We start from the raw sequence: 25,151 nt of genomic DNA, 5'->3' as shown, positions 1-25,151 counted from the left end.
GTATACAGGAAACCTGAAGTGAAGCATCGGAATCTAAAACTGGACTCACAGGAGAGGTTCAAATTATAGAAAGTGAGAGTGTCAGTCCTCTTGTACTTAAGTCGGCATTGGGCCTTTTGTATTAAATTCGGATCCAATTTCTGTGATTCATCGACAATAAGATGGTCCAAGGGATACAGTAAACCTGAAGTGAAGCATCGGAATCTATATCTGGACTCATAGGAGAGGTTCAAATAATAGAAAGTTAGAGTGTCAGTCGTCTTGTACTTAAGTCGGCATTGTGCCTTTTGTATTAAATTCGGATGCAATTTCTGTGTTTCATCGTCAATAGGAAGGTCCAAGGTATACAGTATACCTGAAGTGAAGCATCGGAATCTAAAACTGGACTCACAGGAGAGGTTCAAATCATAGAAAGTTAGAGTGTCAGTCCTCTTGTACTTAAGTCGGCATTGTGATTTGGTATTAAATTCAGATGCAATTTCTGTTTTTCATCGTCAATAAGAAGGTCCAAGGTATAAAGTAAACCTGAAGTGAAGAAACGGAATCTAAAACTGGACTCACAGGAGAGGTTCAAATCACTGAAAGTGAGAGTGTCAGTTGTCTTGTACTTAAGTCGGCATTATGCCTTTTGTATTAAATTCGGATGCAATATCTGTGTTTCATCGTCAATAACAAGGTCCAAGGTATACAGGAAACCTGAAGTGAAGCATCGGAATCTAAAACTGGACTCACAGGAGAGGTTCAAATCATAGAAAGTTAGTGTGTCAGTCCTCTTGTACTTAATTCGGCATTGGGCCTTTTATTTTAAATTCGGTTGCAATTTCTGCGTTTCATCGTCGATAAGAAGGTACAAGGGATACAGTAAACCTGAAGTGAAGCATCGGAATCTAAAACTGGACTCACAGGATACGTTCAAATCATAGAAAGTGAGAGTTTCAGTCTCGTTTACTTAATTCGGCCTTGTGCCTTTTATATCTAATTTGGATGCAATATCTGTGTTGCATCGTCAATAAAAAGGTCCAAGGGATACAATAAACCTGAAGTGAAGCATCGGACGCTAAAACTGGACTCACAGGAGGGGTTCAAATCATAGAAAGACAGAGTGTCAGTCCTCTTGTACTTAAGCCGGCATTGTGCCTTTTGTATTAAATTCGGATGCAATTTCTGTGTTTCATCGTCAATAAGAAGGTCCAAGGGATACAGTTAACCTGAAGGGAAGCATCGGAATCTAAAACAGGACTCACAGTACAGGTTCAAATCATAGAGAGTGAGAGTGTCAGTCCTCTTGTACTTACGTCGACATTGTGCCTTTTGTATTACATTCGGTTGCAATTTCTGTGTTTTATCGTCAATAAGAAGGTCCCAGGGATACAGTAAACCTGAAGTGAAGCATCGGAATCTGAAACTGGACTCACAGGAGAGGTTCAAATCATAGATAGTTAGAGTGTCAGTCCTCTTGTACTTAAGTCGGCATTGTGCCTTTTGTATTAAAGTCGGATGCAATTTCTGTGTTTCATCGTCAATGGGAAGGTCCAAGGGATACAGTAAACCTGAAGTGAATCATCGGAATCTAAAACTGGACTCACAGGAGAGGTTCAAATCATAGAAAGTGAGAGTGTCAGTCCTATTGTTTTCAAGTCGGCATTGTGCCCTTTGTATTAAATTCGGATGCAACTTCTGTGTTTCATCGTCAATAAGAAGGTCCAAGGGATACAGTAAACCTGAAGTGAACCATCGTAATCTAGAACTGGACTCAAAAGAGAGGTTCCAATCATAGAAAGTTAGAGTGTCAGTCCTCTTGTACTTAAGTCGTTATTGTGCTTGTGTATTAAATTCGGATGCAATTTCTGTGTTTCATCGTCAATAAGAAGGTCCAAGGTATACAGGAAACCTGAAGTGAAGCATCGGAATCTAAAACTGGACTCACAGGAGAGGTTCAAATTATAGAAAGTGAGAGTGTCAGTCCTCTTGTACTTAAGTCGGCATTGGGCCTTTTGTATTAAATTCGGATCCAATTTCTGTGTTTCATCGACGATAAGATGGTCCAAGGGATACAGTAAACCTGAAGTGAAGCATCGGAATCTAAATCTGGACTCATAGGAGAGGTTCAAATAATAGAAAGTTAGAGTGTCAGTCGTCTTGTACTTAAGTCGGCATTGTGCCTTTTGTATTAAATTCGGATGCAATTTCTGTGTTTCATAGTCAATAGGAAGGTCCAAGGTATACAGTAAACCTGAAGTGAAGCATCGGAATCTAAAACTGGACTCACAGGAGAGGTTCAAATCATAGAAAGTTAGAGTGTCAGTCCTCTTGTACTTAAGTCGGCATTGTGATTTGGTATTAAATTCAGATGCAATTTCTGTTTTTCATCGTCAATAAGAAGGTCCAAGGTATAAAGTAAACCTGAAGTGAAGAAGCGGAATCTAAAACTGGACTCACAGGAGAGGTTCAAATCACTGAATGTGAGAGTGTCAGTTGTCTTGTACTTAAGACGGCATTATGCCTTTTGTATTAAATTCGGATGCAATATCTGAGTTTCATCGTCAATAACAAGGTCCAAGGTATACAGCAAACCTGAAGTGAAGCATCGGAATCTAAAACTGGACTCACAGGAGAGGTTCAAATCATAGAAAGTTAGTGTGTCAGTCCTCTTGTACTTAATTCGGCATTGGGCCTTTTATATTAAATTCGGTTGCAATTTCTGCGTTTCATCGTCAATAAGAAGGTACAAGGGATACAGTTAACCTGAAGGGAAGCATCGGAATCTAAAACTGGACTCACAGGATACGTTCGAATCATAGAAAGTGAGAGTTTCAGTCTCGTTTACTTAATTCGGCCTTGTGCCTTTTATATCTAATTTGGATGCAATATCTGTGTTGCATCGTCAATAAAATGGTCCAAGGGATACAATAAACCTGAAGTGAAGCATCGGACGCTAAAACTGGACTCACAGGAGAGGTTCAAATCATAGAAAGTGAGATTGTCAGTCCTCTTGTACTTAAGTCGGCATTGTGCTTTTGTATTAAATTCGGATGCAATTTCAGTGTTTCATTGTCATTAAGAAGGTCCAAGGGATACAGTAAACCTGAAGTGAAGTCTCGGAATCTAAAAGTGGACTCACAGGAGAGGTTCAAGTCATAGAAAGTTAGAGTGTCAGTCCTCTTGTACTTAAGTCGGCATTGTGCCTTTTGTATTAAATTCGGATGCAATTTCTGTGTTTCATCGTTAATAAGAAGGTACTAGGGATACAGTAAACCTGAAGTGAGGCATCGGAATCTAAAACTGCACTCACAGGAGAGGTTCAAATCATTGAAAGTGAGAGTGTCAGTCGTCTTGTACTTATGTCGGCACTGTGCCTTTTGTATTAAATTCGGATGCAATTTCTGTGTTTCATCGTCAATAAGAAGGTACAAGGTATACAGGAAACCTGAGGTGAAGCATCGGAATCTACAACTGGACTCACAGGAGAGGTTCAAATTATAGAAAGTGAGAGTGTCAGTCCTCTTGTACTTAAGTCGGCATTGGGCCTTTTGTATTAAATTCGGATCCAATTTCTGTGATTCATCGACAATAAGATGGTCCAAGGGATACAGTAAACCTGAAGTGAAGCATCGGAATCTAAAACTGGACTCATAGGAGAGGTTCAAATAATAGAAAGTTAGAGTGTCAGTCGTTTTGTACTTAAGTCGGCGTTGTGCCTTTTGTATTAAATTCGGATGCAATTTCTGTGTTTCATCGTCAATAGGAAGGTCCAAGATATACAGTAAACCTGAAGTGAAGCATCGGAATCTGAAACTGGACTCACAGGAGAGGTTCAAATCATAGAAAGTTAGAGTGTCAGTCCTCTTGTACTTAAGTCGGCATTGTGCCTTTTGTATTACATTTGGATGCAATTTCTGTGTTTCGTCGTTAATAAGAAGGTCCTAGGGATACAGTGAACCAAAGTGGGGCATCGGAATCTAAACCTGGACTCACAGGAGAGGTTCAAATCATAGAAAGTTAGAGTGTCAGTCCTCTTGTACTTAAGCCGGCATTGTGCCTTTTGTATTAAATTCGGATGCAATTTCTGTGTTTCATCGTCAATAAGAAGGTCCAAGGGATACAGTTAACCTGAAGGGAAGCATCGGAATCTAAAACAGGACACACAGGACAGGTTCAAATCATAGAGAGTGAGAGTGTCAGTCCTCTTGTACTTACGTCGGCATTGTGCCTTTTGTATTAAATTCGGTTGCAATTTCTGTGTTTTATCGTCAATAAGAAGGTCCCAGGGATACAGTAAACCTGAAGTGAAGCATCGGAATCTGAAACTGGACTCACAGGAGAGGTTCAAATCATAGATAGTTAGAGTGTCAGTCCTCTTGTACTTAAGTCGGCATTGTGCCTTTTGTATTAAATTCGGATGCAATTTCTGTGTTTCATCGTCAATGAGAAGGTCCAAGGGATACAGTAAACCTGAAGTAGAGCATCGGAATCTAAAACTGGACTCACAGGAGAGGTTCAAATCATAGAAAGTGAGAGTGTCAGTCCTATTGTTTTCAAGTCGGCATTGTGCCTTTTGTATTAAATTCGGTTCCAATTTCTATGTTTCATCGTCAATAAGATGGTCCAAGGGATACAGTAAACCTGAAGTGAAGCATCGGAATCTAAAACTGGACTCACCGGAGAGGTTCAAACCATAGAAAGTTAGAGTGTCAGTCCGCTTGTACTTAAGTCGGCATTGTGCCTTTCATATTAAATTCGGTTGCAATTTCTGTGTTTCATCGTCAATAAGAAGGTCCAAGGTATACAGTAAACCTGAAGAGAAGAAGCAGAATCTAAAACTGGACTCACAGGAGAGGTTCAAATCATTGAAAGTGAGAGTGTCAGTCGTCTTGTACTTAAGTCGGCATTGTGCCTTTTGTATTAAATTCGGATGCAATTTCTGTGTTTCATCGTCAATAAGAAGGTCCAAGGTATACAGGAAACCTGAAGTGAAGCATCGGAATCTAAAACTGGACTCACAGGAGAGGTTCAAATCATAGAAAGTTAGTGTGTCGGTCCTCTTGTACTTAATTCGGCATTGGGCATTTTATATTAAATTCGGTGTCAATTTCTGTGTTTCATCGTTAATAAGAAGGTACAAGGGATACAGTAAACCTGAAGTAAAGCATCGGAATCTAAAACTGGACTCACAGGATACGTTCAAATCATAGAAGGTGAGAGTGTCAGTCCTCTTGTACTTACGTCGGCATTGTGCCTTTTGTATTAAATTCGGATGCAATTTCTGTGTTTCATCGTCAATAACAAGGTCCAAGGCATACAGTAAACCTGAAGTGAAGCATCGGAATCTAAAACTGGACTCACAAGAGAGGTTCAATTCATAGAAAGTTAGAGTGTCAATCCTCTTGTACTTAAGTCGGCATTGTGCTTTTGTATTAATTTCGGATGCAATTTCTGTGTTTCATCGTCAATAAGAAGGTCCAAGGTATACAGGAAACCTGAAGTGAAGCATCGGAGTCTAAAACTGGACTCACAGGAGAGGTTCAAATCATTGAAAGTGAGAGTGTCAGTCCTCTTGTTCTTAATTCGGCATTGGGCATTTTATATTAAATTCGGATTCAATTTCTGTGTTTCATCGTCAATTGGAAGGTACAAGGGATACAGTAAACCCGAAGTGAAGCATCGGAATCTTAAACTGGACTCACAGGATAGGTTCAAATCATAGAAAGTGAGAGTGTCAGTCCTCTTTTACTGAAGTCGGCATTGTGCCTTTTGTAATAAATTCGGATGCAATTTCTGTGTTTCATCGTCAATAAGAAGGTCTAAGGGATACAGTAAACCTGAAGTGAAGCATCGGAATGTAAAACTGGACTCACAGGACAGGTTCAAATCATAGAAAGTGAGAGTTTCAGTCCTCTTGTACTTAAGTCGGCATTGTGCCATTTGTATTAAATTCGGATGCAATTTCTGTGTTTCATCGTCAATAAGAAGGTCCAAGGGGTACAGTAAACCTGAAGTGAAGCATCGGAATCTAAAACTGGACTCACAGGAGAGGTTCAAATCATAGAAAGTTAGAGTGTCAGTCCTCTTGTACTTAAGTCGGCATTGTGCCTTTTGTATTACATTCGGATGCAATTTCTGTGTTTCGTCGATAATAAGAAGGTCCTAGGGATACAGTGAACCTGAAGTGAGGCATCGGAATCTAAAACTGGACTCACAGGAGAGGTTCAAATCATAGAAAGTTAGAGTGTCAGTCCTCTTGTACTTAAGTCGGCATTGTGCCTTCTGTATTAAATTCGGATGCAATTTCTGTGTTTCATCGTCAGTAAGAAGGTCCAAGGGATACGGTAAACCTGAAGTGAAGCATCATAATCTAAAACTGGACTCACAGGAGAGGTTCAAATCATAGAAAGACAGAGTGTCATTCCTCTTGTTTTTAAGTCGGCATTGTGCCTTTTGTATTAATTTCGGATCCAATTTCTGTGTTTAATCGTCAATAAGATGGTCCAAGGGATACAGTAAACCTGAAGTGAAGCATAGGAATCTAAAACTGGACTCACAGGAGAGGTTCATATCATTGAAAGTTAGTGTGTCAGTCGTCTTGTACTTTAGACGGCATTGTGCCTTTTGTATTAAATTCGGATGCAATTTCTGTGTTTCATTGTCAATAAGAAGGTCCAAGGTATACAGTAAACCTGAAGTGAAGCATCGGAATCTGAAACTGGACTCACAGGAGAGGATCAAATCATAGAAAGACAGTGTGTCAGTCCTCTTGTACATAAGTCGGCATTGTGCCTTTTGTATTAAATTCGGATGCAATTTCTGTGTTTAATCGTCAATAAGAAGGTCCAAGGGATACAGTAAACCTGAAGTGAAGCATCGGAATCTAAAACTGGACTCAAAGGAGTGGTTCAAATCATAGACTGTGAGAGTGTCAGTCCTGTTGTACTTAAGTCTGCATTGTGCCTTTTGTATTAAATTCGGATGCAATTTCTGTGTTTCATCGTCATTAAGAAGGTCCAAGGGATACAGTAAACCTAAAGTGAAGCGTCGGAATCTAAAACTGGACTCACAGGAGAGGATCATATCATAGAGAGCTAGCGTGTCAGTCCTCTTGTACTTAAGTCGGCATTGTGCCTTTTGTATGCAATTCGGATTCAAATTCTGTGTTTCATCGTCAATAGGAATGTCCAAGGTATGCAGTAAACCTTAAGTGAAACATCGGAATCTAAAACTGGACTCACAGGAGAGGTTCATATCATAGAAAGTCAGACTGTCAGTTCTCTTGTACTGAAGTTGACATTGTGCCTTTTGTATTAATTTCGGATGCAATTTCTGTGTTTCATCGTCAATAAGAAAGTCCAAGGGATAAACTAAACCTGAAGTGAAGCATCAGAATCTAAAACTGGACTCACAGGAGCGGTTCAAATCATTGAAAGTGAGCGTGTCAGTCCTCTTGTACTTAAGTCGGCTTAGTGCCTTTTGTATTAAATTCGGATGCAATTTCTGTGTTTCATCGTCAATAAGAAGGTCCAGGGGATACAGTACACCTGAAGTGAGGCACCGGAATCTAAAATTGGACTCACAGGAGACGTACAAATCATAGCAAGTTAGAGTGTCAGTCGTGTAGTACTTAAGTCGGCATTGTGCCTTTTGTATTCAATTCGGATGCAATTTCTGTGTTTTATCGTCATTAGGAATGTCCAAGGTATGCAGTAAACCTGAAGAGAAGCATCGGAATCTAAAACTTGACGCACAGGAGTGGTTCAAATCATTGAAAGTTAGAGGGTCAGTCCTCTTGTACTTAAGTTGGCATTGTGCCTTTTGTATTAATTTCGGATGCAATTTCTGTGTTTCATCGTCAATATGAAGGTCCTAGGGATACAGTAAACCTGAAGTGAGGCATCGGAATCTAAAACTGGACTCACAGGAGAGATTCAAATCATAGAAAGTTAGAGTGTTTGTCCTCTTGTACTTAAGTTGGCATTGTGCCTTTTGTATTAAATTCGGGTGCAATTTCTGTATTTCATCGTCAATAAGATGCTCCAAGGTATACAGTAAACCTGAAGTGAAGCATCGGAATCTAAAACTGGACTCACAGGAGCGGTTCAAATCATAGAAAGACAGAGTGTCAGTCCTCTTGTACTGACGTCGGCATTGTGCCTTTTGTATTAAATTCAGATGCAATTTCTGTCTTTCATCGTCAATAAGAAGGTCCAAGGGATACAGTAAACCTGAAGTGTAGCATCGGAAACTAAAACTGGACTCACAGGAAAGGTTCAAATCATAGAAAGTGAGAGTGTCATTCCTCTTGTTTTTAAGTCGGCATCGTGCCTTTTGTATTAATTTCGGATCCAATTTCTGTGTTTAATCGTCAATAAGATGGTCCAAGGGATACAGTAAACCTGAAGTGAAGCATCGGAATCTAAAACTGGACTCACAGGAGAGGTTCATATCATAGAAAGTTAGAGTGTCAGTCGTCTTGTACTTAAGATGGCATTGTGCCTTTTGTATTAAATTCGGATGCAATCTCTGTGTTTCATCGTCAATAAGAAGGTCCAAGGTATACAGTAAACCTGAAGTGAAGCATCAGAATCTGAAACTGGACTCACAGGAGAGGTTCAAATCATAGAAAGACAGAGTGTCAGTCCTCTTCTACTTAAGTCGGCATTGTGCCTTTTGTATTAAATTCGGATGCAATTTCTGTGTTTAATCGTCAATAAGAAGGTCCAAGGGATACAGTAAACCTGAAGTGAAGCATCGGAATCTAAAACTGGACACAAAGGAGTGGTTCAAATCATAGAAAGTGAGAGTGTCAGTCCTGTTGTACTTAAGTCTGCATTGTGCCTTTTGTATTAAATTCGTATGCAATTTCTGTGTTTCATCGTCATTAAGAAGGTCCAAGGGATACAGTAAACCTAAAGTGAAGCATCGGAATCTAAAACTGGACTCACAGGAGAGGATCATATCATAGAGAGTGAGCGTGTCAGTCCTCTTGTACTTAAGTCGGCATTGTGCCTTTTGTATGCAATTCGGATTCAATTTCTGTGTTTCATCGTCAATAGGAATGTCCAAGGTATGCAGTAAACCTTAAGTGAAAGATCGGAATCTAAAACTGGACTCACAGGAGAGGTTCATATCATAGAAAGTCAGACTGTCAGTTCTCTTGTACTGAAGTTGACATTGTGCCTTTTGTATTAATTTCGGATGCAATATCTGTGTTTCATCGTCAATAAGAAAGTCCAAGGGATAAACTAAACCTGAAGTGAAGCATAGGAATCTAAAACTGGACTCACAGGAGCGATTCAAATCATTGAAAGTGAGCGTGTCAGTCCTCTTGTACTTAAGTCGGCTTAGTGCCTTTTGTATTAAATTCGGATGCAATTTCTGTGTTTCATCGTCAATAAGATGGTCCAGGGGATACAGTAAACCTGAAGTGAGGCACCGGAATCTAAAAGTGGACTCACAGGAGAGGTTCAAATCATAGCAAGTTCGAGTGTCAGTCGTCTTGTACTTAAGTCGGCATTGTGCCTTTTGTATTCAATTCGGATGCAATTTCTGTGTTTTATCGTCAATAGGAATATCCAAGGTATGCAGTAAACCTGAAGAGAAGCACCGGAATCTAAAACTTGACGCACAGGAGAGGTTCAAATCATTGAAAGTTAGAGTGTCAGTCCTCTTGTACTTAAGTTGGCATTGTGCCTTTTGTATTAATTTCGGATGCAATTTCTGTGTTTCATCGTCAATATGAAGGTCCTAGGGATACAGTAAACCTGAAGTGAGGCATCGGAATCTAAAACTGGACTCACAGGAGAGATTCAAATCATAGAAAGTTAGAGTGTTTGTCCTCTTGTACTTAAGTCGGCATTGTGCCTTTTGTATTAAATTCGGATGCAATTTCTGTATTTCATCGTCAATAAGAAGCTCCAAGGTATACAGTAAACCTGAAGTGAAGCATCAGAATCTAAAACTGGACTCACAGGAGAGGTTCAAATCATAGAAAGTGAGGGTGTCTGTCCTCTGGTACTTAAGTCGGCATTGTACCTTTTGTAATCAATTCGGATGCAATTTCTGTCTTTCATAGTCAATAGGAATGTCCAAGGTATGCAGTAAACCTGAAGTGAAGCATCGGAATCTAAAACTGGACTCACAGGAGAGGTTCAAATCATAGAAAAGTAGAGTGCCAGTCCTCTTGTACTTAAGTTGGCTTTGTGCCTTTTGTATCAAATCCGGATGCAATTTCTGTGTTTCATCGCCAATAGGATGGTCCAAGGTATACAGTAAACCTGAAGTGAAGCATCGGAATCTAAAACTGGACTCACTGGAGAGGACCAAATCATAGAAAGTGAGGGTGTCAGTACTGTTGTACTTAAGTCGCCATTGTGCCTTTTGTATTAAATTCGGATGGAATTTCTGTGTTTCATCGTCATTAAGAAGGTCCACGGGATACAGTAAACCTGAAGTGAAGCATCGGAAACTAAAACTGGTCTCACTGGAATGGTTCAAATCATAGAAAGTTAGATTGTCAGTCCTCTTGTACTGAAGTCGGCATTGTGCCTTTTGTATTAAATTCGGATGCAATTTCTATGTTTCATCGTTAATAAGAATGTCCTAGGGATACAGTAAACCTGAAGGGAGGCATCGGAATCTAAAACTGGACTCACAGGAGAGGTTCAAATCATAGAATGTTAGAGTGTCAGTCCTCTTGTACTTAAGTCGGCTTTGTGCCTTTTGTATTAATTCGAATGCAATTTCTGTGTTTCATCGTCAATAAGAAGGTCCAAGGTATACAGTAAACCTGAAGTGAAGTATCGGAATCTAAAACTGGACTCACAGGAGAGGTTCAAATCAAAGAAAGTGAGAGTGTCAGTCCTCTTGTACTTAAAACGGCATTGTGCCTTTTGTATTACATTCGGATGCAATTTCTGTGTTTCATCGTCAATAAGAAAGTCCAAGGGTTACAGTAAACCTGAAGTGAGGCATCGGAATCTAAAACTGGACTTACAGGAGAGGTTCAAATCATAGAGAGTTAGAGTGTCAGTCGTCTTATACTTAACTCGTCATTGTGCCTTTTGTATTCAATTCGGATGCAATTTCTCTGTTTCATTGTCAATAGGAAGGTCCAAGGTATACAGTAAACCAGAAGTGAAGCATCGGAATCTAAAACTGGACTCGCAGAAGAGGTTCAAATCATAGCAAGTTGGTGTGTCTGTCCTCTTGTACTTAAGTCGGCATTGTGCCTTTTGTATTAACTTCGGATGCAATTTCTGTGTTTCATCGTCAATAAGAGGGTCCTAGGGGTACAGTAAACCTGAAGTGAAGCATCGGAATCTAACACTGGACTCACGGGAGAGGTTCAAATCATAGAAAGGTAGAGTGTCAGTCCTCTTGTGCTTAAGTTGGCATTGTGCCTTTTGTATTAAATTCGGTTGCAATTTCTGTGTTTCATCGTTAATAAGAAGGTCCAAGGTATACAGTAAACCTGAAGTGAAGCATCGGAATCTAAAACTGGACTCACAGGAGCGGTTCAAATCATTGAAAGAGAGAGTGTCAGTCGTCCTGTACGTAAGTCGGCATTGTGCCTTTTGTATTAAATTCGGATACCATTTCTGTGTTTCATCGTTAATACGAAGGTCCAAGGTATACATGAAACCTGAAGTGAAGCATCGGAATCTAAAACTGGAGTCACAGGAGAGCTTCAAATCATAGAAAGTTAGTGTGTCAGTCCTCTTGTACTTAATCGGGCATTGGGCCTTTTATATTAAATTCGGATGCAATTTCTGTGTTTCATCGTCAATAAGAAGGTACAAGGAATACAGTAAATCTGAAGTGAAGCATCGGAATCTAACACTCTACTTACAAGATAGGTTCAAATCATAGTAAGTGAGTGTGTCAGTCCTCTTTTACTTAAGGCGGCATTGTGCCTTTTGTATTAAATTCGGATACCATTTCTGTGTTTCATCGTTAATACGAAGGTCCAAGGTATACAGGAAACCTGAAATGAAGCATCGGAATCTAAAACTGGAGTCACAGGAGAGCTTCAAATCATAGAAAGTCAGTGTGTCAGTCCTCTTGTACTTAATTGGGCATTAGGCCTTTTATATTAAATTCGAATGCAATTTCTGTGTTTCATCGTCAATAAGAAGGTACAAGGAATACAGTAAATCTGAAGTGAAGCATCGGAATCTAACACTCTACTTACAAGATAGGTTCAAATCATAGTAAGTGAGTGTGTCAGTCCTCTTTTACTTAAGGCGGCATTGTGCCTTTTGTATTAAATTCGGATGCAATTTCTGTGTTTCATCGCCAATGAGAAGGTCCAAGGGATACAGTAAACCTCAAGTGAGGCATCGGAATCTAAAACTGGGCTGACAGGAGAGGTTCAAATCAAAAAAAGTTAGAGTGTCAGTACTCTTGTACTTAAGTCGGCATTGTGCCTTTTGTATTAAATTCGGATGCAATTTCTGTGTTTCATCGTCAATAAGAAGGTCCAAGGGATACAGTAAACCTGAAGTGAAGCATCGGAATCTAAAACTGGACTCACAGGAGAGGTTCAAATCATAGAAATTGAGAGTGTCAGTCCTCTTGTACTTAAGTCGGCATTGTGCTTTTTGTATTAAATTCGCATCCAATTTCTGTGTTTAATCGTCAATAAGATGGTCCAAGGGATACAGTAAACCTGAAGTGAAGCATCGGAATCTAAAACTGGATTCACAGGAGAGGTTCAAATCATAGATAGTTAGACTGTCAGTCGTCTTGTACTTATGTCGGCATTGTGCCTTTTGTATTAAATATCGGATGCAATTTCTGTGTTTCATCGTCAATAGGAAGGTCCAAGGGATACAGTAAACCTGAAGTGAAGCATCGGAATCTGAAACTGGACTCACAGTAGAGGTTCAAATCATAGAAAGACAGAGTGTCAGTCCTCTTGTACTGAAGTCGGCATTGTGCCTTTTGTATTAAATTCGGATGCAATTTCTGTGTTTCATCGTCAACAAGAAGGTCCAAGGTATGCAGTAAACCTGAAATGAGTCATCGGAATGTAAAACTGGACTCACAGGGGAGGTTCAAATCATAGCATGTTAGAGTGTCAGTCGTCTTGTACTTATGTCGGCATTGTGCCTTTTGTATTAAATATCAGATGCAATTTCTGTGTTTCATCGTCAATAGGAAGGTCCAAGGGATACAGTAAACCTGAAGTGAAGCATCGGAATCTAAAACTGGACTCACAGGAGAGGTTCAAATCATAGATAGTTAGAGTGTCAGTGCTCTTCTACTTCAGTCGGCATTGTGCCTTTTGTATTAAATTCGGATGCAATTTCTGTGTTTCATCGTCAATAAGAAGGTCCAAGGTATACAGTAAACCTCCAGTAAAGCATCGAAATCTCTATCTGGACTCACAGGAGAGGTTCAAATCATAGGAAGACAGAGTGTCTGTCCTCTTGTACTTAAGTCGGCATTGTGCCTTTTGTAATAAATTCGGATGCAATTTGTGTGTCTCATCGTCAATAAGAAAGTCGAAGCGATACACTAAACCTGAGGTGAGGCATCGGAATCTAAAACTGGACTGACAGGAGAGGTTCAAACCATAGAAAGTTAGAGTGTCAGTCCTCTTGTACTTAAGTTGGCAATGTGTCTTTTGAATTTAATTCCGATGCAATTTCTGTGCCTCATCGTCAATAACAGGGTCCAAAGTATACAGTAAACCTGAAGTGATGCATCGGAATCTAAAACTGGACTCACAGGAGAGGTTCAAATCATAGGAAGTTGGAGTGTCAGTCCTCTTGTACTTAAGTCGGCATTGTGCCTTTTGTATTAACTTCGGATGCAATTTCTGTGTTTCATCGTCAATAAGAGGGTCCTAGGGGTACAGTAAACCTGAAGTGAAGCATCGGAATCTAACACTGGACTCACGGGAGAGGTTCAAATCATTGAAAGGTAGAGTGTCAGTCCTCTTGTACTTAAGTTGGCATTGTGCCTTTTGTATTAAATTCGGATGCAATTTCTGTGTTTCATCGTTAATAAGAAGGTCCAAGGTATACAGTAAACCTGAAGTGAAGCATCGGAATCTAAAACTGCACTCACAGGAGACGTTCAAATCATAGATAGTTAGACTGTCAGTCGTCTTGTACTTATGTCGGCATTGTGCCTTTTGTATTAAATATCGGATGCAATTTCTGTGTTTCATCGTCAATAGGAAGGTCCAAGGGATACAGTAAACCTGAAGTGAAGCATCGGAATCTAAAACTGACTCACAGGAGAGGTTCAAATCATAGAAAGACAGAGTGTCAGTCCTCTTGTACTGAAGTCGGCATTGTGCCTTTTGTATTAAATTCGGATGCAATTTCTGTGTTTCATCGTATACAAGAAGGTCCAAGGTATGCAGTAAACCTGAAATGAGTCATCGGAATGTAAAACTGGACTAACAGGAGAGGTTCAAATCATAGATAGTTAGAGTGTCAGTGCTCTTGTACTTCAGTCGGCATTGTGCCTTTTGTATTAATTTCGGATGCAATTTCTGTGTTTCATCGTCAATAAGAAGGTCCAAGGGATACAGTAAACCTGATGTGAGGCATCGGAATCTAAAACTGGACTCACAGGGGAGCTTCAAATCATAGCATGTTAGAGTGTCAGTCGTCTTGTACTTAGGTTTGCATTGTGCCTTTTGTATTAAATACGGATGCAATTTCTGTGTTTCATCGTCAATAAGAAGGTCCAAGGTACACAGTAAACCTCCAGTAAAGCATCGGAATCTCTATCTGGACTCACAGGAGAGGTTCAAATCATAGGAAGACAGAGTGTCTGTCCTCTTGTACCTAAGTCGGCATTGTGCCATTTGTAATAAATTCGGATGCAATTTGTGTGTCTCATCGTCAATAAGAAGGTCGAAGCGATACACTAAACCTGAGGTGAGGCATCGGAATCTAAAACTGGACTGACAGGAGAGGTTCAAACCATAGAAAGTTAGTGTGTCAGTCCTCTCCTACTTAAGTTGGCAATGTGTCTTTTGAATTTAATTCCGATGCAATTTCTGTGCCTCATAGTCAATAAGAAGGTCCAAGGTATACAGTAAACCTGAAGTGATGCATCGGAATCTAAAACTGGACTCACAGGAGAAGTTCAAATCATAGGAAGTTGGAGTGTCAGTCCTCTTGTACTAAAGTCGGCATTTTGCCTTTTGTATTAACTTCGGATTCAATTTCTGTGTTTCATCGTCAATAAGAGGGTCCTAGGGGTACAGTAAATCTGAAGTGAAGCATCGGAATCTAACAATGGACTCACTGGAGAGGTTCTAATCATTGAAAGGTAGAGTGTCAGTCCTCTTGTACTTAAGTTGGCATTGTGCCTTTTGTATTAAATTCGGATGCAATTTCTGTGTTTCATCGTTAATAAGAAGGTCGAAGGTATACAGTAAACCTGAAGTGAAGCATCGGAATCTAAAACTGGACTCACAGGAGCGGTTCAAATTATTGAAAGTGAGAGTGTCAGTCGTCCTGTACTTAAGTCGGCATTGTGCCTTTTGAATTAAATTCGGATACCATTTCTGTGTTTCATCGTTAATACGAAGGTCCAAGGTATACAGGAAACCTGAAGTGAAGCATCGGAATCTAACACTCTACTTACAAGATAGGTTCAAATCATAGCAAGTGAATGTGTCAGTCCTCTTTTACTTAAGTCGGCATTGTGCCTTTTGTATTAAATTCGGATGCAATTTCTGTGTTTAATCGTCAATAAGAAGGTCCAAGGGATACAGTAAACCTGAAGTGAAGCATCGGAATCTAAAACTGGACTCAAAGGAGTGGTTCAAATCATAGACTGTGAGAGTGTCAGTCCTGTTGTACTTAAGTCTGCATTGTGCCTTTTGTATTAAATTCGGATGCAATTTCTGTGTTTCATCGTCATTAAGAAGGTCCAAGGGATACAGTAAACCTAAAGTGAAGCGTCGGAATCTAAAACTGGACTCACAGGAGAGGATCATATCATAGAGAGCTAGCGTGTCAGTCCTCTTGTACTTAAGTCGGCATTGTGCCTTTTGTATGCAATTCGGATTCAAATTCTGTGTTTCATCGTCAATAGGAATGTCCAAGGTATGCAGTAAACCTTAAGTGAAACATCGGAATCTAAAACTGGACTCACAGGAGAGGTTCATATCATAGAAAGTCAGACTGTCAGTTCACTTGTACTGAAGTTGACATTGTGCCTTTTGTATTAATTTCGGATGCAATTTCTGTGTTTCATCGTCAATAAGAAAGTCCAAGGGATAAACTAAACCTGAAGTGAAGCATCAGAATCTAAAACTGGACTCACAGGAGCGGTTCAAATCATTGAAAGTGAGCGTGTCAGTCCTCTTGTACTTAAGTCGGCTTAGTGCCTTTTGTATTAAATTCGGATGCAATTTCTGTGTTTCATCGTCAATAAGAAGGTCCAGGGGATACAGTACACCTGAAGTGAGGCACCGGAATCTAAAATTGGACTCACAGGAGACGTACAAATCATAGCAAGTTAGAGTGTCAGTCGTGTAGTACTTAAGTCGGCATTGTGCCTTTTGTATTCAATTCGGATGCAATTTCTGTGTTTTATCGTCATTAGGAATGTCCAAGGTATGCAGTAAACCTGAAGAGAAGCATCGGAATCTAAAACTTGACGCACAGGAGTGGTTCAAATCATTGAAAGTTAGAGGGTCAGTCCTCTTGTACTTAAGTTGGCATTGTGCCTTTTGTATTAATTTCGGATGCAATTTCTGTGTTTCATCGTCAATATGAAGGTCCTAGGGATACAGTAAACCTGAAGTGAGGCATCGGAATCTAAAACTGGACTCACAGGAGAGATTCAAATCATAGAAAGTTAGAGTGTTTGTCCTCTTGTACTTAAGTTGGCATTGTGCCTTTTGTATTAAATTCGGGTGCAATTTCTGTATTTCATCGTCAATAAGATGCTCCAAGGTATACAGTAAACCTGAAGTGAAGCATCGGAATCTAAAACTGGACTCACAGGAGCGGTTCAAATCATAGAAAGACAGAGTGTCAGTCCTCTTGTACTGACGTCGGCATTGTGCCTTTTGTATTAAATTCAGATGCAATTTCTGTCTTTCATCGTCAATAAGAAGGTCCAAGGGATACAGTAAACCTGAAGTGTAGCATCGGAAACTAAAACTGGACTCACAGGAAAGGTTCAAATCATAGAAAGTGAGAGTGTCATTCCTCTTGTTTTTAAGTCGGCATCGTGCCTTTTGTATTAATTTCGGATCCAATTTCTGTGTTTAATCGTCAATAAGATGGTCCAAGGGATACAGTAAACCTGAAGTGAAGCATCGGAATCTAAAACTGGACTCACAGGAGAGGTTCATATCATAGAAAGTTAGAGTGTCAGTCGTCTTGTACTTAAGATGGCATTGTGCCTTTTGTATTAAATTCGGATGCAATCTCTGTGTTTCATCGTCAATAAGAAGGTCCAAGGTATACAGTAAACCTGAAGTGAAGCATCAGAATCTGAAACTGGACTCACAGGAGAGGTTCAAATCATAGAAAGACAGAGTGTCAGTCCTCTTCTACTTAAGTCGGCATTGTGCCTTTTGTATTAAATTCGGATGCAATTTCTGTGTTTAATCGTCAATAAGAAGGTCCAAGGGATACAGTAAACCTGAAGTGAAGCATCGGAATCTAAAACTGGACACAAAGGAGTGGTTCAAATCATAGAAAGTGAGAGTGTCAGTCCTGTTGTACTTAAGTCTGCATTGTGCCTTTTGTATTAAATTCGTATGCAATTTCTGTGTTTCATCGTCATTAAGAAGGTCCAAGGGATACAGTAAACCTAAAGTGAAGCATCGGAATCTAAAACTGGACTCACAGGAGAGGATCATATCATAGAGGTTGAGCGTGTCAGTCCTCTTGTACTTAAGTCGGCATTGTGCCTTTTGTATGCAATTCGGATTCAATTTCTGTGTTTCATCGTCAATAGGAATGTCCAAGGTATGCAGTAAACCTTAAGTGAAAGATCGGAATCTAAAACTGGACTCACAGGAGAGGTTCATATCATAGAAAGTCAGACTCTCAGTTCTCTTGTACTGAAGTTGACATTGTGCCTTTTGTATTAATTTCGGATGCAATATCTGTGTTTCATCGTCAATAAGAAAGTCCAAGGGATAAACTAAACCTGAAGTGAAGCATAGGAATCTAAAACTGGACTCACAGGAGCGATTCAAATCATTGAAAGTGAGCGTGTCAGTCCTCTTGTACTTAAGTCGGCTTAGTGCCTTTTGTATTAAATTCGGATGCAATTTCTGTGTTTCATCGTCAATAAGATGGTCCAGGGGATACAGTAAACCTGAAGTGAGGCACCGGAATCTAAAAGTGGACTCACAGGAGAGGTTCAAATCATAGCAAGTTCGAGTGTCAGTCGTCTTGTACTTAAGTCGGCATTGTGCCTTTTGTATTCAATTCGGATGCAATTTCTGTGTTTTATCGTCAATAGGAATATCCAAGGTATGCAGTAAACCTGAAGAGAAGCACCGGAATCTAAAACTTGACGCACAGGAGAGGTTCAAATCATTGAAAGTTAGAGTGTCAGTCCTCTTGTACTTAAGTTGGCATTGTGCCTTTTGTATTAATTTCGAATGCAATTTCTGTGTTTCATCGTCAATATGAAGGTCCTAGGGATACAGTAAACCTGAAGTGAGGCATCGGAATCTAAAACTGGACTCACAGGAGAGATTCAAATCATAGAAAGTTAGAGTGTTTGTCCTCTTGTACTTAAGTCGGCATTGTGCCTTTTGTATTAAATTCGGATGCAATTTCTGTATTTCATCGTCAATAAGAAGCTCCAAGGTATACAGTAAACCTGAAGTGAAGCATCAGAATCTAAAACTGGACTCACAGGAGAGGTTCAAATCATAGAAAGTGAGGGTGTCTGTCCTCTGGTACTTAAGTCGGCATTGTACCTTTTGTAATCAATTCGGATGCAATTTCTGTCTTTCATAGTCAATAGGAATGTCCAAGGTATGCAGTAAACCTGAAGTGAAGCATCGGAATCTAAAACTGGACTCACAGGAGAGGTTCAAATCATAGAAAAGTAGAGTGCCAGTCCTCTTGTACTTAAGTTGGCTTTGTGCCTTTTGTATCAAATCCGGATGCAATTTCTGTGTTTCATCGCCAATAGGATGGTCCAAGGTATACAGTAAACCTGAAGTGAAGCATCGGAATCTAAAACTGGACTCACTGGAGAGGACCAAATCATAGAAAGTGAGGGTGTCAGTACTGTTGTACTTAAGTCGCCATTGTGCCTTTTGTATTAAATTCGGATGGAATTTCTGTGTTTCATCGTCATTAAGAAGGTCCACGGGATACAGTAAACCTGAAGTGAAGCATCGGAAACTAAAACTGGTCTCACTGGAAAGGTTCAAATCATAGAAAGTTAGATTGTCAGTCCTCTTGTACTGAAGTCGGCATTGTGCCTTTTGTATTAAATTCGGATGCAATTTCTATGTTTCATCGTTAATAAGAATGTCCTAGGGATACAGTAAACCTGAAGGGAGGCATCGGAATCTAAAACTGGACTCACAGGAGAGGTTCAAATCATAGAATGTTAGAGTGTCAGTCCTCTTGTACTTAAGTCGGCTTTGTGCCTTTTGTATTAATTCGAATGCAATTTCTGTGTTTCATCGTCAATAAGAAGGTCCAAGGTATACAGTAAACCTGAAGTGAAGTATCGGAATCTAAAACTGGACTCACAGGAGAGGTTCAAATCAAAGAAAGTGAGAGTGTCAGTCCTCTTGTACTTAAAACGGCATTGTGCCTTTTGTATTACATTCGGATGCAATTTCTGTGTTTCATCGTCAATAAGAAAGTCCAAGGGTTACAGTAAACCTGAAGTGAGGCATCGGAATCTAAAACTGGACTTACAGGAGAGGTTCAAATCATAGAGAGTTAGAGTGTCAGTCGTCTTATACTTAACTCGTCATTGTGCCTTTTGTATTCAATTCGGATGCAATTTCTCTGTTTCATTGTCAATAGGAAGGTCCAAGGTATACAGTAAACCAGAAGTGAAGCATCGGAATCTAAAACTGGACTCGCAGAAGAGGTTCAAATCATAGCAAGTTGGTGTGTCTGTCCTCTTGTACTTAAGTCGGCATTGTGCCTTTTGTATTAACTTCGGATGCAATTTCTGTGTTTCATCGTCAATAAGAGGGTCCTAGGGGTACAGTAAACCTGAAGTGAAGCATCGGAATCTAACACTGGACTCACGGGAGAGGTTCAAATCATAGAAAGGTAGAGTGTCAGTCCTCTTGTGCTTAAGTTGGCATTGTGCCTTTTGTATTAAATTCGGTTGCAATTTCTGTGTTTCATCGTTAATAAGAAGGTCCAAGGTATACAGTAAACCTGAAGTGAAGCATCGGAATCTAAAACTGGACTCACAGGAGCGGTTCAAATCATTGAAAGAGAGAGTGTCAGTCGTCCTGTACGTAAGTCGGCATTGTGCCTTTTGTATTAAATTCGGATACCATTTCTGTGTTTCATCGTTAATACGAAGGTCAAGGTATACATGAAACCTGAAGTGAAGCATCGGAATCTAAAACTGGAGTCACAGGAGAGCTTCAAATCATAGAAAGTTAGTGTGTCAGTCCTCTTGTACTTAATCGGGCATTGGGCCTTTTATATTAAATTCGGATGCAATTTCTGTGTTTCATCGTCAATAAGAAGGTACAAGGAATACAGTAAATCTGAAGTGAAGCATCGGAATCTAACACTCTACTTACAAGATAGGTTCAAATCATAGTAAGTGAGTGTGTCAGTCCTCTTTTACTTAAGGCGGCATTGTGCCTTTTGTATTAAATTCGGATACCATTTCTGTGTTTCATCGTTAATACGAAGGTCCAAGGTATACAGGAAACCTGAAATGAAGCATCGGAATCTAAAACTGGAGTCACAGGAGAGCTTCAAATCATAGAAAGTCAGTGTGTCAGTCCTCTTGTACTTAATTGGGCATTAGGCCTTTTATATTAAATTCGAATGCAATTTCTGTGTTTCATCGTCAATAAGAAGGTACAAGGAATACAGTAAATCTGAAGTGAAGCATCGGAATCTAACACTCTACTTACAAGATAGGTTCAAATCATAGTAAGTGAGTGTGTCAGTCCTCTTTTACTTAAGGCGGCATTGTGCCTTTTGTATTAAATTCGGATGCAATTTCTGTGTTTCATCGCCAATGAGAAGGTCCAAGGGATACAGTAAACCTCAAGTGAGGCATCGGAATCTAAAACTGGGCTGACAGGAGAGGTTCAAATCAAAAAAAGTTAGAGTGTCAGTACTCTTGTACTTAAGTCGGCATTGTGCCTTTTGTATTAAATTCGGATGCAATTTCTGTGTTTCATCGTCAATAAGAAGGTCCAAGGGATACAGTAAACCTGAAGTGAAGCATCGGAATCTAAAACTGGACTCACAGGAGAGGTTCAAATCATAGAAATTGAGAGTGTCAGTCCTCTTGTACTTAAGTCGGCATTGTGCTTTTTGTATTAAATTCGCATCCAATTTCTGTGTTTAATCGTCAATAAGATGGTCCAAGGGATACAGTAAACCTGAAGTGAAGCATCGGAATCTAAAACTGGATTCACAGGAGAGGTTCAAATCATAGATAGTTAGACTGTCAGTCGTCTTGTACTTATGTCGGCATTGTGCCTTTTGTATTAAATATCGGATGCAATTTCTGTGTTTCATCGTCAATAGGAAGGTCCAAGGGATACAGTAAACCTGAAGTGAAGCATCGGAATCTGAAACTGGACTCACAGTAGAGGTTCAAATCATAGAAAGACAGAGTGTCAGTCCTCTTGTACTGAAGTCGGCATTGTGCCTTTTGTATTAAATTCGGATGCAATTTCTGTGTTTCATCGTCAACAAGAAGGTCCAAGGTATGCAGTAAACCTGAAATGAGTCATCGGAATGTAAAACTGGACTCACAGGGGAGGTTCAAATCATAGCATGTTAGAGTGTCAGTCGTCTTGTACTTATGTCGGCATTGTGCCTTTTGTATTAAATATCAGATGCAATTTCTGTGTTTCATCGTCAATAGGAAGGTCCAAGGGATACAGTAAACCTGAAGTGAAGCATCGGAATCTAAAACTGGACTCACAGGAGAGGTTCAAATCATAGATAGTTAGAGTGTCAGTGCTCTTCTACTTCAGTCGGCATTGTGCCTTTTGTATTAAATTCGGATGCAATTTCTGTGTTTCATCGTCAATAAGAAGGTCCAAGGTATACAGTAAACCTCCAGTAAAGCATCGAAATCTCTATCTGGACTCACAGGAGAGGTTCAAATCATAGGAAGACAGAGTGTCTGTCCTCTTGTACTTAAGTCGGCATTGTGCCTTTTGTAATAAATTCGGATGCAATTTGTGTGTCTCATCGTCAATAAGAAAGTCGAAGCGATACACTAAACCTGAGGTGAGGCATCGGAATCTAAAACTGGACTGACAGGAGAGGTTCAAACCATAGAAAGTTAGAGTGTCAGTCCTCTTGTACTTAAGTTGGCAATGTGTCTTTTGAATTTAATTCCGATGCAATTTCTGTGCCTCATCGTCAATAACAGGGTCCAAAGTATACAGTAAACCTGAAGTGATGCATCGGAATCTAAAACTGGACTCACAGGAGAGGTTCAAATCATAGGAAGTTGGAGTGTCAGTCCTCTTGTACTTAAGTCGGCATTGTGCCTTTTGTATTAACTTCGGATGCAATTTCTGTGTTTCATCGTCAATAAGAGGGTCCTAGGGGTACAGTAAACCTGAAGTGAAGCATCGGAATCTAACACTGGACTCACGGGAGAGGTTCAAATCATTGAAAGGTAGAGTGTCAGTCCTCTTGTACTTAAGTTGGCATTGTGCCTTTTGTATTAAATTCGGATGCAATTTCTGTGTTTCATCGTTAATAAGAAGGTCCAAGGTATACAGTAAACCTGAAGTGAAGCATCGGAATCTAAAACTGCACTCACAGGAGACGTTCAAATCATAGATAGTTAGACTGTCAGTCGTCTTGTACTTATGTCGGCATTGTGCCTTTTGTATTAAATATCGGATGCAATTTCTGTGTTTCATCGTCAATAGGAAGGTCCAAGGGATACAGTAAACCTGAAGTGAAGCATCGGAATCTAAAACTGACTCACAGGAGAGGTTCAAATCATAGAAAGACAGAGTGTCAGTCCTCTTGTACTGAAGTCGGCATTGTGCCTTTTGTATTAAATTCGGATGCAATTTCTGTGTTTCATCGTATACAAGAAGGTCCAAGGTATGCAGTAAACCTGAAATGAGTCATCGGAATGTAAAACTGGACTAACAGGAGAGGTTCAAATCATAGATAGTTAGAGTGTCAGTGCTCTTGTACTTCAGTCGGCATTGTGCCTTTTGTATTAATTTCGGATGCAATTTCTGTGTTTCATCGTCAATAAGAAGGTCCAAGGGATACAGTAAACCTGATGTGAGGCATCGGAATCTAAAACTGGACTCACAGGGGAGCTTCAAATCATAGCATGTTAGAGTGTCAGTCGTCTTGTACTTAGGTTTGCATTGTGCCTTTTGTATTAAATACGGATGCAATTTCTGTGTTTCATCGTCAATAAGAAGGTCCAAGGTACACAGTAAACCTCCAGTAAAGCATCGGAATCTCTATCTGGACTCACAGGAGAGGTTCAAATCATAGGAAGACAGAGTGTCTGTCCTCTTGTACCTAAGTCGGCATTGTGCCATTTGTAATAAATTCGGATGCAATTTGTGTGTCTCATCGTCAATAAGAAGGTCGAAGCGATACACTAAACCTGAGGTGAGGCATCGGAATCTAAAACTGGACTGACAGGAGAGGTTCAAACCATAGAAAGTTAGTGTGTCAGTCCTCTCCTACTTAAGTTGGCAATGTGTCTTTTGAATTTAATTCCGATGCAATTTCTGTGCCTCATAGTCAATAAGAAGGTCCAAGGTATACAGTAAACCTGAAGTGATGCATCGGAATCTAAAACTGGACTCACAGGAGAAGTTCAAATCATAGGAAGTTGGAGTGTCAGTCCTCTTGTACTAAAGTCGGCATTTTGCCTTTTGTATTAACTTCGGATTCAATTTCTGTGTTTCATCGTCAATAAGAGGGTCCTAGGGGTACAGTAAATCTGAAGTGAAGCATCGGAATCTAACAATGGACTCACTGGAGAGGTTCTAATCATTGAAAGGTAGAGTGTCAGTCCTCTTGTACTTAAGTTGGCATTGTGCCTTTTGTATTAAATTCGGATGCAATTTCTGTGTTTCATCGTTAATAAGAAGGTCGAAGGTATACAGTAAACCTGAAGTGAAGCATCGGAATCTAAAACTGGACTCACAGGAGCGGTTCAAATTATTGAAAGTGAGAGTGTCAGTCGTCCTGTACTTAAGTCGGCATTGTGCCTTTTGAATTAAATTCGGATACCATTTCTGTGTTTCATCGTTAATACGAAGGTCCAAGGTATACAGGAAACCTGAAGTGAAGCATCGGAATCTAACACTCTACTTACAAGATAGGTTCAAATCATAGCAAGTGAATGTGTCAGTCCTCTTTTACTTAAGTCGGCATTGTGCCTCTTTTATTAAAATCGGATGCAATTTCTGTGTTTCATTGTCAATAAGAAGGTCCAAGGGATACAGTAAACCTGAAGTGAAGCATCGGAATCTAAAACGGGACTTACAGGAGAGGTTCAAATCATAGAAAGTGAGAGTGTCAGTCCTCTTGTACTTAAGTCGGCATTGTGCCTTTTGTATTAAATTCGGATGCAATTTCTGTGTTTCATCGTTAATAAGAAGGTCGAAGGTATACAGTAAACCTGAAGTGAAGCATCGGAATCTAAAACTGGACTCACAGGAGCGGTTCAAATTATTGAAAGTGAGAGTGTCAGTCGTCCTGTACTTAAGTCGGCATTGTGCCTTTTGAATTAAATTCGGATACCATTTCTGTGTTTCATCGTTAATACGAAGGTCCAAGGTATACAGGAAACCTGAAGTGAAGCATCGGAATCTAACACTCTACTTACAAGATAGGTTCAAATCATAGCAAGTGAGTGTGTCAGTCCTCTTTTACTTAAGTCGGCATTGTGCCTCTTTTATTAAAATCGGATGCAATTTCTGTGTTTCATTGTCAATAAGAAGGTCCAAGGGATACAGTAAACCTGAAGTG

Source organism: Schistocerca serialis, unplaced genomic scaffold (genome assembly GCF_023864345.2).
Source record: "Schistocerca serialis cubense isolate TAMUIC-IGC-003099 unplaced genomic scaffold, iqSchSeri2.2 HiC_scaffold_1362, whole genome shotgun sequence".
Taxonomy (NCBI): Eukaryota; Metazoa; Arthropoda; class Insecta; order Orthoptera; family Acrididae; genus Schistocerca; species Schistocerca serialis.
Note: the sequence above shows the minus strand (reverse complement) of the source record.